We start from the raw sequence: 12,369 nt of genomic DNA on the forward strand, positions 1-12,369 counted from the left end.
GGATGGGCTTTTTTTGTTTGTGAAACATTTTTTTTTCAACTTTTCAGCAATATTCTTTTGCTTTGGGGGTAGAATGATATAGCCAGGAAACAGTGTGGTGGTAATAAAATAAAACTTGCTTTGGAAATAGAAAGCCACCTTATTTCCCTTGGCTGGTGTAATTGTGGTACGTCCTCTGAGGCTGTGAAGGATCTGTGATCTACCCTTTTTCAGTCCAAGTACAAATGTAGACACATCTTACTGAATAGCAGTGCTGGGTTTGTCCCCAAAGTACTATGTGGTGTGAAAAGGAAGTAGGCGAACATAATCTTATTTATGTTTCAATCGAAATCACTTAATTCTGCCAAAGTTATTAAAAAATAATTAAGTTACTAAGACCAACACGTAGCTGGCACATATAATAAGAGGTTAGAGGTGAGCGTGAGTTGACTCCATGAGCTGGGAACATGCAGCAGTGAATTCCCCGCGCCTGCGTTTTTCCTCTTGCTTAAATTCTTCGGTTCTAAGGACAGATTATGTTGAGGTATGGCATATTTTCTGCCAAAATGGAGAAAATTGTTGACTGTAATTACGTTATTTAATTGAAATTATAAGTGGCTGAGGCCACTCAGTTAAAAGCATTCTTTGTAATATATGGTTAATGTTTTTAAATGAGTGGTCAGGGATTGATGACATTTGAAAGGCAGGCATTTGGGATGTATTTTTGGAAGACTCAAATTACTTTTCTTAAATCATTAGTGAACTGAGGAGTGGAAAGTGACACTTTTTTTAATTTATTTTCTTTGGTTAGATATGCATGAATATTATGTGAGTATATGTACACATGTATATGCATGTACATATATGTGTGTGTATATATTTTATATATGTAAATTTTATGCATATGTGAAACACATCTTTTTGTAGGTACAGACTCAGAAGGATCAGTTTATAATGTGGCAAAGCAGAGAAACAAAAGATACATTTCTGACCTTAAATTGTGGCCAAAAAATTGTGGTTGTTTAAAACTCTCATTGAATATTAGAGGTCTAAATGCAAGCTCCAGTAAAAAGTCCGCTGATGGGTCTTACGCCAAGTTCTTTTTGGAGTAGCTAAAGATACAACAATAGCGTTTATATTCCTCCCCCCTCCTCCCCAGACTTCCCCCCTTCCCAGGAGTGAGTTCTTAATTACTAATGAATGCAATTCATTTTAATTGTTATTATAGCAACACAGCATTTAACTGTCTCCTGTTTAGTCCTTGTCCCCTGGAACAGGCAGTGTCTCCTGTCAGAGAGAGGACAGGTAGAAGGCACAGCGGGCGTCTGATTGAGCCAGTTATTCATTTGCTGAGTGTTTGTGTTTATGCAAAGGGGCCTCTTCCTGCATATTTAATCTAGAGTAAGGCAGTGGCTTTTGTTGTGTTTAGCCCACATACCTTCAGTCCTCCCTCACACTGCCGCCAGCCCGGGAGCCCTGAGAGCCCGCAGGCTTCCAAGCGCCCGTAGTTTCTCCCTTACAAACTCTCAACTTTCTTCCATTGTGTGAAAATTGCCTCTGCCGGCCCCAAAGCTTTCCTTCCTCACCATGAATCGGTAAGTGTGTGCGAAACCAAGGCTGTTACTTTTGTTTCATTTTACAAATGTTGAGAGGCTACTTTGTTGCTCTTCTGATCCTGGTTCCTGGGGCCATTGTCAGTTGCCGGCTGCCTTGAAATGGACAAGTACAGGTGCCTCTCAGGAAATGTGGCTGAATTTTCGACTGGCAGAGAGAGGCTCTTGGGAACTGGGGGGAAGAAAACAGAGAGAGAGAGAGGGAGACGGAGAGAGAGAGAGAGAGAAAAAACAGCTTTATTATTCTTTGTCCTAACAAATCCTGTTTTGTAACTATCTTGGAGATAATGCTGCCATTGTTTGCTAAAAGCCTTCAAACAGTGTTGCGAGACCGAACTGTAAGAAAGCAGTGAAACTCTGCTGCTGTATTGTCTATCCCCGGGCCAGGGTCCTCCCCGAAGGTCTGTGCCGGAATAGGAAGGGTTTTCTTCAGTGGAAATCGAATCGTCTCTTCATTGATATTAATAGCACACTAGAGATGTTGGCCATGATGCTCAGAGAGGCGGTCGGGAGGGAAGGAAATCTGATCTTGCTGGGGGGAAGATGACAGCCTCTTGGCCCCACAGTGGAGGAGACATCCATCCAGGCTTAGCCAGCATAATGGCATCCTGGCTTAACTGTTTGCTCTAGGAATTTTAATCTTGAGCTGTTTGTTTTACTATCTGGGGTCTTGCTATTTTTTGCTCCTGTCACTGTCTGTAGAAAGCACCACATTCAGAGTCTAGTCCAGTCTTTTTAAAAAGTGAATTAAAAGAAGACTTAGAGAAATTGATGCACTGTGCACTTTGATTATTCTGGGGTGTGATGTTAGAAATCACGTTATAATTTCAAAAATGAATTGCTACCATTGGAAAGGATGAGCTAACCAAGGAAGATAGGTCCTGTGTAAAAATATTTCAGGGACTAGGAATTGTGTCCAGAGTCTGAAAGGAGTTTTCATTACCAGTTAACTGTTGCCTCTGTTTGAGTAACTCTTTTCAACAGAAGAGTGTGCTGTTCCCCCGCAGGTTGGAAACTGTGAGAATTTAAATAAAATTTCATCAACCTTATTAAAATATGTAGGGACTTGGGTCTTCTTAGGTACAAATCAGTCTAGAGACTTGAAGCATTTATTAACAGTGAGGCTGCTGAAGGTTTTTAATAATAAAATTACAAATACCCTATCTCATTGTAAGTATATGACTTTTATACTGGGTTTTTAAGAGGAAAAATACCTTTTTTTTTTTTTTTTTGGTGAGGAAAAGTAACTCTGTCAGAGCACCTTCTGTGATTAGCGCTATTGTATTCTTAAATTTTGATTGATAGAGATAATAGTTTTCACTTAAAAATACAGACAGGTACTTTAACTTTCCATGACAATAGCTATTTGCATTTCTTTTATCTTTTTGTTTAACATTTGTGGGGGTTGGGATGGATTTGATTATTAACTCTTATTGCACACACTCAAGGTAAATCTAAAACAAAGGCTTTGTTAGAGCTTCAAAGCGAAAACAGCAAATATTGTTTTTAGGTTTCAACATTTAAAGCCTGCTAAAGGATACCTATAAAATATTTTCACATGACCATGACCAGGGTTTTACTTTCCTTGCAGGTGAGAGAGTGTTTTGTTTTGTTTTTTTCCAAGAGAGAGGGGCCGGTGTGGAGTAGCTGAGGGCTGCCAGCCTGAACTTATCTCACGGGCAATCCTCGGCCAGGGCTGCCTGCACCACGTGGCTTGCTTTATTTAGAGTATTTTCAATTTTTCTTACTAGAATGGACCCCAATGTTAGGTCCTCTGACTTGGTGAGGGTCCCAGAGTGTGGGGAAGAAAGGAAGGAAGTAAAATGTTTCTTGCCGCAATAGGAGGAAACTTTGGGGAGTGATGCTTCACAGCAGTAGGCTTTTTGATAGAGAAAAGTAAAATAAATGTGGTAACTGTAAACCGGCAAACCTGGGTGATGGTGAAGGTCGCCTCTGGTCCCAGAGACGTGTACTCCACAAGAGTTTTCTTTTTCTGTTTTATTTCCTTTTCCTTTTCCCCCTGGTTTCTTCTCCCTGTTTCTTTACTTCTTTTCTTTTTTTTTTTTTTAATCTCATTTCCTTCCCTCCCTCCTTCCTTTTTCTTTTTGTAAACCTGACTCAATATTTGAAGTTATTAGAGCAGAGAAAAGAAAAAGAGAAAAAAAAAAGAAAGCACTTTGGGGTTGATTTCTAAGTGGATTTTCTTGTCTTGAGGGTAAGAAAATGAAGTGACCCTTGTGTTACCATTTTTTGGCAAGTTGAGTTTGTGTTGAGATACTCTGGTTTTCTAAAACATCTTTGAGAGACAATCCAGAAAAGCCCACATGAGTGAAGATTCACAGGTTAAAGAGACAACAGTCTCTTGGAAATTGGTCCATTTAGACTGTTTTTTTTTTCCCCCTCAAATGAAATACATGTTATTTGATGGACATATTGGGGCAGATGGGAATGAGAGGAGGGTTCCTGTGGCCAGAGATGAACTCTTAACTGCCACCTTCTTCGTGGCACGGGAGAGACTTGCATCATCCTTGCATCCCTAGTGATGCTGACACACAGTAGGTTCTCATCCAGCATCTGTGAGACTAAAAGGTGAGTTGAGCTCTGTTGACCCTCCTTCACAGTCTCCTGTGTAATTGTACAGGATGAACTATAATGCTGAAATCCCCATGCAAATCATTTCCTTGAGCTGCCATGAAAGATGAGGGAGAAATACTTTTAAGCGGAAAAAATAGAGCACATATTGTTCATTTTCAGTCTTGTGAAATGAAATCACACCTCCACGTTTACCTGGAACTCTGTTCCAACGAGGTGATACCAAATGGCACTATGTATTATTTGTCACACGGATTAGAGTAGGGGCAAAATATGCTCATAGAAGGTATGAAATTGAAGCCCTGTAGTAACCTAAGGGGTCTGCAAAGTAAAATTCCTAATGAGGGGTAGAGGGGAGTTGAGAAGTACATAAAGTTTCTTAAACTAGGATTCTCAGCTGAAGATTAATGTATTGGTCAAGGCCTTCATGGTCATCAAATAGCTTCAGGTAAATAACACTATCGCAAACAATAGTTACAAGGCCACACACAGAACAGTTTCCAGTGTTCACAGGATCTTGATTTGTATACAAAATGACATAAAGGAAAAAAAGTAATTTCTATTTACTTTGTCCCTAGCTCACTTTTAAAACCTGAAGTCAATAGGACACATAAGAAAGAAAAAGAAAAAGAAAAATGCAATTCATATGATGACAGCATTAAAAAAAAAAAAAAAAAAGAAGACAGGTGGGCTGGAGGGGGAATATATTTCTTTTATCTTTTTTTTTTTTTTAACTTAAAAGCTTTACAGAATGATTGAATTTTAGTTTTGGTGCTTGTGCTGCCAGTAAACATGCAGATAAATAGTTGATACATTTGATAAGTCAAAGTGTCTTTTGTCTTTTGTTTTTTGTTTTTAATAGCAAATATGGTTTTAGAAACAGAAGTTTTATGTTTTGGGAAAAATGAAATGCAGATTTTTCTCCGAGTTGTTGATTTCTGATTCTTCTAGGCTAGTAATGATGCAGACTCAGGCCGCAGTCCTACTCTCTAATTTTCTTGTCTGTTATATTGACACATTTCATTTAATTTAGCATGATGGCAAACAGCTGTTGAACTATTAATCTTTTCTCAGCAAAGCTGGAAAAATATCTTTTAGATTACTTTGCTAATGTATACCAAAAACTAAAATAAACAGAAAGAAATTAATGAGTGGTCAAATGTACATATGCATTAAAATTTATGGAACTTCAAAATGGAGGAAAATATGGTTTGTATCCCACTGCCAGTTTTTTTAATGTATTAAGTAAAGATTAAGTGTAGCCAACTTTGTATTGCTTTAGTAATTATAAGTTGGAAGGTCAATTGTATGATATTGTTACTATTAATTTTTTTTCCCTCTAGAGAGAAATTATACTGGTAAAATCTGTGAGGGAGAACCAGCTTCTCTTTTTGCTCTGTGTTCACTTACATACAGTTCTTTGTAGATAGGTGAGTAGAGAAACAGACCCAGTACTTACCTGGAAATGTTGGACAGGTTTGAATATAATACTAGAGATAACTTTATTCAGAGTAGGCATTTTCAGGAGGTTTTTTTTTTTTTTTAATTCAGTTTTAATAAGGGTCTAATTGTTTGCCAGGCCTAAATGATCTTTGCAGTGCAATCTTATCTGTAGTGCAAAGTCTGATACTACAGACCTGACTGCCAAACACAGAAAAATAGAGGCAGTTTAATAGATAAACATGAAAATTAGGTTAGTGTGCACACGTTGGAGAACATCTCCAGCAAAAAGGAGGCAGAACGGGCGTTCTTGCCTTGAAATTGACTAGGGTCTGCCAGAGTTAACTTACTCTCCATTTAGGGTTGGATGAGTGATGGAGATGGAAGTTTCTGTTGTGTAAGATGATTACCCTGTCTCCTGTTTAATGAGCTCTTCTTATTTGTGTGGGGCGGGGCTGCTTTGTAGATTTCAGCATTACCTTGGGGACCGACCATCACTGCTCTGTTTTCTTATCGCCATTTGCCCTCTAACAGAGTTCTCACCACTGGAGAAACCAATCCTGGGGACGCACATCAGCAGTAAAGCACACGATGTGACACAATTTTCATTTTCAATTTGAATTGTTTTGTGTAAAAACAAAAAGGTTTGGGGCAGGGTTGCAAAATAGTGATTTTAAGTCCTGGAACTAGGGTTTTCCCCCACCCAAATGGTGAACATTTATGGTGAAAACCTCCAGTTTCCTCTTACAGTAAACATGAAAATTATGATTTCACTCAGAGCCTGCATTTTTTTCCAGTCTTAATGGCAAGAATCTGCATACACATGCTTGTGGAAATGTCATAAATTGGCCTCAGATCAATTCCTCAAAGAGAGTACACACCAAAGTACCACTTTCAAATTTTTAGCCTGAATGAAATAAGATTTAACTCTTCTCAATGATGTTTGCCTTTCCACATTCAGGGCCAGCAGGCGAGGGATGAGCAGGGAGGTACTCTGTCTGAAATTAAAACCACTTCATTACATATTGTTCTGAAGAGTGAGCAAAAGGATATTAAGATTTTACTAAAATGATGATATGACTTCACCATCTTACAAAAAATTTATGAGCATTTGGTCAATGGATGTGGAATGAATCTTGGACCCTGTTGGTAACTTGATCTAAATTAATAAACAAATGTTTTTCTTTTCACTTGTGCCATATGTTGATCCCAGTTACATGGGCAGAAAGAGGCAGTTTGTAATGTTTCTTAAAGGATTATACACTATTTTGCATAAGGGAGTTTGCAGATGCAGGAGTAGATGTGGGATAAAGCATGTTTCTTGCTTTCTTTGTGTTTCAGGAAGCTTGATTTCAATTGTTTATTTCATCTGCCGGGAACTATTTTTATTGAACTTAGTGCATCTGGTGGATATATGCTAAGTGGAAAACACTGAGTGAACAGCTTTTACCAACCAGTGAAAACCCACCCCTCATTGAAAACTGTGGTGCTTTTATCCGTTTTGAAAGGTCCGGAGTGGCATAAAGCATCCTGTCTACAAGAACTAACTCTCTTCTGAAGAGGGGGAAAAGATAAGCCTTTGCTTTAATGAAATTAGAGATATTGTGGATGTTAACCAAACAGAGGCACGGTTCTGTAGCAGTCTGGTTTCCAAAAACAAAAGACTGTGACTCACGTGTTATTCCACATGAAAATAAACTGATGGACGAAATGAAAAAAACCTCATAGGCAACATGTGAAATGTTTCACCTCCACTTTTTCCATCCAAGTTGTTTCTGTTGTCTTGAAGAGCTCAAAGGCACGTATGTGGTCCAGTTAATCATGGTCCAGTTAAGCGGAGGTCTTGGGACTTGTTTTTATTGAGTCTGAGAGTCATTTGCCATTGAATAGAATTGAGTTCTTTGGTGGTTTTTCTTGCATCTCTTCCAGGCAAATAGGTGGGTGCTGCTTTGTCTTGACATTCAGATTTTGATGTTCTCTTTTGTTTTCAGGGTAAGAAGTGACCTTTTGAGGTGACTCTAACTGAAGATTGCTTTACAGAAGCCAAAAAAGGTAAATGCAAATCTGATTAGTGGAATTACATCTAGGGCTCTGTCTACCACCTTCTCGGTGTCTTAATCCACTTCTTTTCGGAGCTACATAATTATCAGATATGCGTGTATTTATTTGTGTGTGAGTGTGTATGTAGCATATTTTTGGAGGTCTTTAAAGAAAAGATTGCCCTTAAGGAATAGTTTAGATGGTCACATATTCCCCCCTGACATATTATCAGACTTTTTCCTGTTTGTGGAAGCTGAACTTTTTTTGGGGGGGGGGGTTGTTGACTTGGTAGGTTTAAAGTTAGAAAGGAATATTCACATCACAGAAGTGGTGATTCATAAAATTCACTTGCTGTGAACAAGAGTAACGCATGTCAGTGTTCTGTGCTGAAGTGGTGTCATCCGACGCGTGTTCATGTGGCGGCTTTGGAATCACCTCCTTTCAGAAATTAACAGTCAGGCGCCATAGCCACATGCCGTGTTGATGTAACTGCCGCCATGTGGCGTGGGGCATGTTCCTGTGATGTCAGCGCTCTGCTGCCTCGTTCTCTTGACCTTGCTTGAAAATCAAATGAGTGCTTGATTTTAAAATTAGAAGTTTTCAGAGAGGCTAATGTAGCTTGATGAATGAAAGCTAAATTAAATTTTCTCACTCAATTTTGGGAAGGGGGATAAGAAAGCACTCTGGTTAAAATGGTTATGGATGCTAAGCATTTTTTTGGATTGCCAAAGTATCTTTCTGGTGAGGGCCGTGGTCACCTCACCCGTGTTAATCTTGCAGGTCATTTTTACATCTAATGTTTCTCAAGTAGAGAGCAGCTTCATTTTATTTTTGAATCTTGGCCAGTGATCTTTTCTACTTGATATAGTAGATTGTGCCTGTTTTAAAACAGGTTACTTGCTGGTCTGGTTTGCCTTATGCTCAGCTCTTACCAAATTAAAGTTTATGAGTTTGTAAGATACAGGCTTCTTACTCTTTAGTTGAACAAGGTTTTTAGTGAAACTTTCGTAATGTGAAGATTCTTAGATTAGTTTTTTTGTCTCACCCAGGGCTTGGGCAATTCTAGAAGGCATAAAGGGAGGGATTTGTTTTCCTACTTACACTTTGGCACCTTTGATTCGGACCAAACAGTCTAACCTGATGTACTTTACCGTCTTTGTTTTTTAAATTAAAACATGTGGAAAGCACCTGATTGTCCTCCAAAGAGGACAGTAGCTTTCAGATATTCCAGTATAGAAAGGATTGATTTTAACCAGTAGTTGGGCTAATCAGGTCAAGCTTTGCATGACTTTTGGCAAATCGCTTCCCAGTTTTTCAGTCTTAGTCTATTTCAGGAGTCTGCAGACTTTTTCTTTAAAGGGCCATTCAGTCAGTGTTGTCTGTTCTGTGGGGCATTTTGTCTCTGCCACAGATACTCAGCGGTGCGTTGTGTCTCCCGGTCTCTGTGATTCCTGCGAGATCTCAGTCCGAGATGTCCCTTGTGCAGAGCCTTGCCAGGTGTTTAACTCTCCTGAGTTTCTGGTCAAGCTAAAAATTATGATTAAACGAAGGTGAAAAAGTGGTTCAAAAGATGAAGTATTCACCTTGAGAGTTGCCTTATCCCTACAGTTCCAAAAAAGGGGCTTTATTAGTAGATTTTCAGTTTTCTTTGGAATCATCTGTAAGTATAGATTATTTTCCTTCTGACTTGATGTCTTCACAATGTCCATGCTTTACCCATGACCTGAAAATGGACACGTTTGAATTTGTGTGGTTATTTCTCCCAATTGTATGATATTTTTCAACGTTAAAAGTGTTGTCAGTCAAGGGAAATTTTGGGGGAAAAAATTTTCTAGGAATTTGTCTTTTGTGTTGACCAAGAGAGAGAGTCCATGAGGAGAAAAAATGCTTCTTTTTTTTTTTAATCATTACCATCAAGGACATGGTGTATTGTGTTATACAGTATCCTGCAAATCAGAAGCCCCTTGTCAAATTTTAGGAACATAGAAAAATTTTGTCTTCTGATGCCTCCTTTTGTAAAAAAAAGAAACTGATCAACAAGTGTGTGTGATTTTTCTTTTCATCTTGACTGCCAGGAATCTCAGAGGAAGAGTTTTTGCTTAACCTTAGTAATTGTTTACAACTTCACTTTTTTGTTGTTGATATTGTATTTTTAAGTAAACTTCTTTTTTTCTACTCCCAGTTAACATTTTATTATTTAAATGTTTTTCTTCTACAATATCAATTCCATTTGTGTTTTGACTTTTCAAATTTTCTTTATAAATCAGGTATAAAGGTAAATAATAAATTACATGTACTTTTTTAGCTTTTAACAACCTCAGGGATCCTTCAAAACCAATCCTCATGTATCGTGGTCTCTTATATATAAAGAAAAAAATTTGTTAACAATATAAAATCTAAAGAAATGTGTAAAATGGATAGAATGTTCAGTGTTTCTTCCCAGTGAATAAACCTTAAAGAGATTGTGCTCTCCAGCGATGGTTAAGAAATAGCACCATCTTCCACATGACAAGAATTATGTGTAGATTTTAGATGCCAGGAGCTCCTCAGTAAATGCCATGCTCAACTTTGAAATCTGGGAATCATTAGCAATTAGCATAAAAGCAAATCAGTGTGTGTGCATTGGCACTATGGGAACAACTGGTTGTGTGCATAAAAGTGACTAGGCAAATTCAGAAAAGCAGATGAAGCCATGTTTCAAATTTAGATTCAAAGGCCTGAGGATTCATAAATCCCAGTCATCCTGCTTGGTGGTGATGTAACAGTGTCTTCCAAGTAGGTCTGAGCACTTTTTCAAAATGGGTTGGTTGCCGGCATTCCTGAGCAGTAGCTGGCCGTTACGATAATCCCCGCTTTACAAACTAGGAAAGTGGTCATTCAATGATTAGTAACTTATCCAAGGTCATCTAGAAGGTCAAAGAGTGGAGCTAAGAAGATAGTTGCTCTGGTCACAGTTATATTGATGTCTCTGTATCTTGTCTGCTTTGGTTTGGTGGTTTAATAAAGGTTTGTAGGTCATTTTCTCCCTGCTTCTCTGGCCATTTGCAATTCACCCACATACATTCTTGCTTAAAATTCAAATCCAATTTGTGAAATTCATTGTCTTGAACTCAATTCTGAATGGCACTGGGAGTAAATGATGATAATCATTAAGCCCACGTAGATTACAATTAAACGGTTATGTTTAAACTTCATCTTCAAGCTTCATTTTTTGTATTGGTTCAGTTTTATAGTCAACTCATTTATGAGAAAGTTTAAAAAAAAAACTAAAAGAAAGTGTGATCATTTCAATTTTTCTTCCGCCTCCAATTTGAGGGGTTTTTTTGTTTTGTTTTGTTTTTTAAGATTAAGGAGCCATAAGGCATGTTTAGAGACTTCACTCATTGTGTCTTTCATATTACAGATTATTTCTTGGTTACAAATAATGTTGAAAATAGCTATCTAGCCATTTAAAATATATTCATTGGTTCTTTGGAAAGTGTATATTTATGTGGTTTAAATGTTTACTTAATGACAACAATATTCTGAGTTAAATCCATTCAAAATGACCTCTTTATAACATTCAGCTTTTGAATTACTTGGGTATGAATTCATGAAGTCGTTATGAAAACACTGGAAAAGAGTGTCTTCACTGAGCTGCCAGCTGACCACATTGGCTGGAATGGCTAGTCAGTCACTTTACATGAGCGTTGAGTTCCATTCTGCCCCCATCCCATTCACACTCATATACCCATGCTGGGGTTGTAACAGTCATAGTAAAGACAAGGCTGATGTAGTATGAAGACCCTGACATACAATGTTTTAAATAACATAGAAATTTTACTTCCCTCTCTCGTCTTACAATCTGACCAGTCTAGCTTGACTGGGTGGGTTCTTTCTCTTTTATACTCTCCTTCTTTGAGGCTTTGTCCTTACCTATATGGTGGAAATACAGTAAAATCCATGGCAAGCAATTTTCTTTGAAGCAAATGAGTTAAAAATTATACACATCGCATCCATTGATATTTAATGGGTACAATCATGATGACTTGGTCACAAGAAGCTGCCATGGCTGCCTGGAAATAGCTCTACTTGGGTGGCTGAGAGCATAGGTGAAGTGGAGAACAGATTTCAGGGGTTAGGACACCAACAACTTGATTGGCTGAATTGGCCAAATCCAGTAATTTTATTCATTCGTTCATCCATTCATATATACAAATGTGCAGACTTCATACATGTGTACGTTTGTTCCCACTGCAGGTATTTATTGATGATTATGTGCTAGGATCATAGCACAACATTGGAAGGACACTGTCTCTGTCCTCTTACAGTTTATATTGTAAAAGGGAAGACAGACATTATGAATGGTGATGCTGACTGGTGGTAGGAAGGGTAATATTGGTCGCTATGAGGAAGTGTTTGGTAACAGGGAGACTGGGTGTCAGGGATTTATGTATTTTAGCATTATGGGAAAGCTATATGATTAACTTGATTTTCTGGTATTTTTCATGCCAGTGTTGTGAATGTTATTAGGTGTGTTAATTTTTGTCGGTAGATTTATTGAGAGATAATTGACACGCAAGACAATTGACTCATTTAAAGTGAACTGATCAATGGTTTTTAGTGTAGGCACTGTTTTTCACCATCATCACAATCTGGTTTTAGAATATTTTTATGAGACAGGACCCCATACCCATGAGCAGTTACTCCCCTCAACCCATCCCCT

The 12,369-nt window shown here is 38.1% G+C and overlaps 1 protein-coding gene across 6 annotated transcripts in view; it reads left to right on the forward strand.

Annotated features, from left to right (window-relative positions):
• Positions 1–12,369, forward strand: part of FOXP1 (forkhead box P1) — a 549,899-nt gene that overhangs the window by 225,628 nt on the left and 311,902 nt on the right. For 5 of the 6 annotated variants that reach the window (XM_032458004.1, XM_014560759.2, XM_032458002.1 and 2 more), the window contains one exon: positions 7,616–7,676. The exons of the other annotated variant lie outside the window; for it this stretch is intronic. The gene's annotated coding sequence lies outside the window, so the exon portion shown is untranslated. The remainder of the gene's footprint in view (positions 1–7,615; positions 7,677–12,369) is intronic. 6 annotated transcript variants of the gene reach the window in all.

Source organism: Camelus ferus, chromosome 17, assembly GCF_009834535.1.
Source record: "Camelus ferus isolate YT-003-E chromosome 17, BCGSAC_Cfer_1.0, whole genome shotgun sequence".
In the NCBI taxonomy this organism is placed as follows: Eukaryota; Metazoa; Chordata; class Mammalia; order Artiodactyla; family Camelidae; genus Camelus; species Camelus ferus.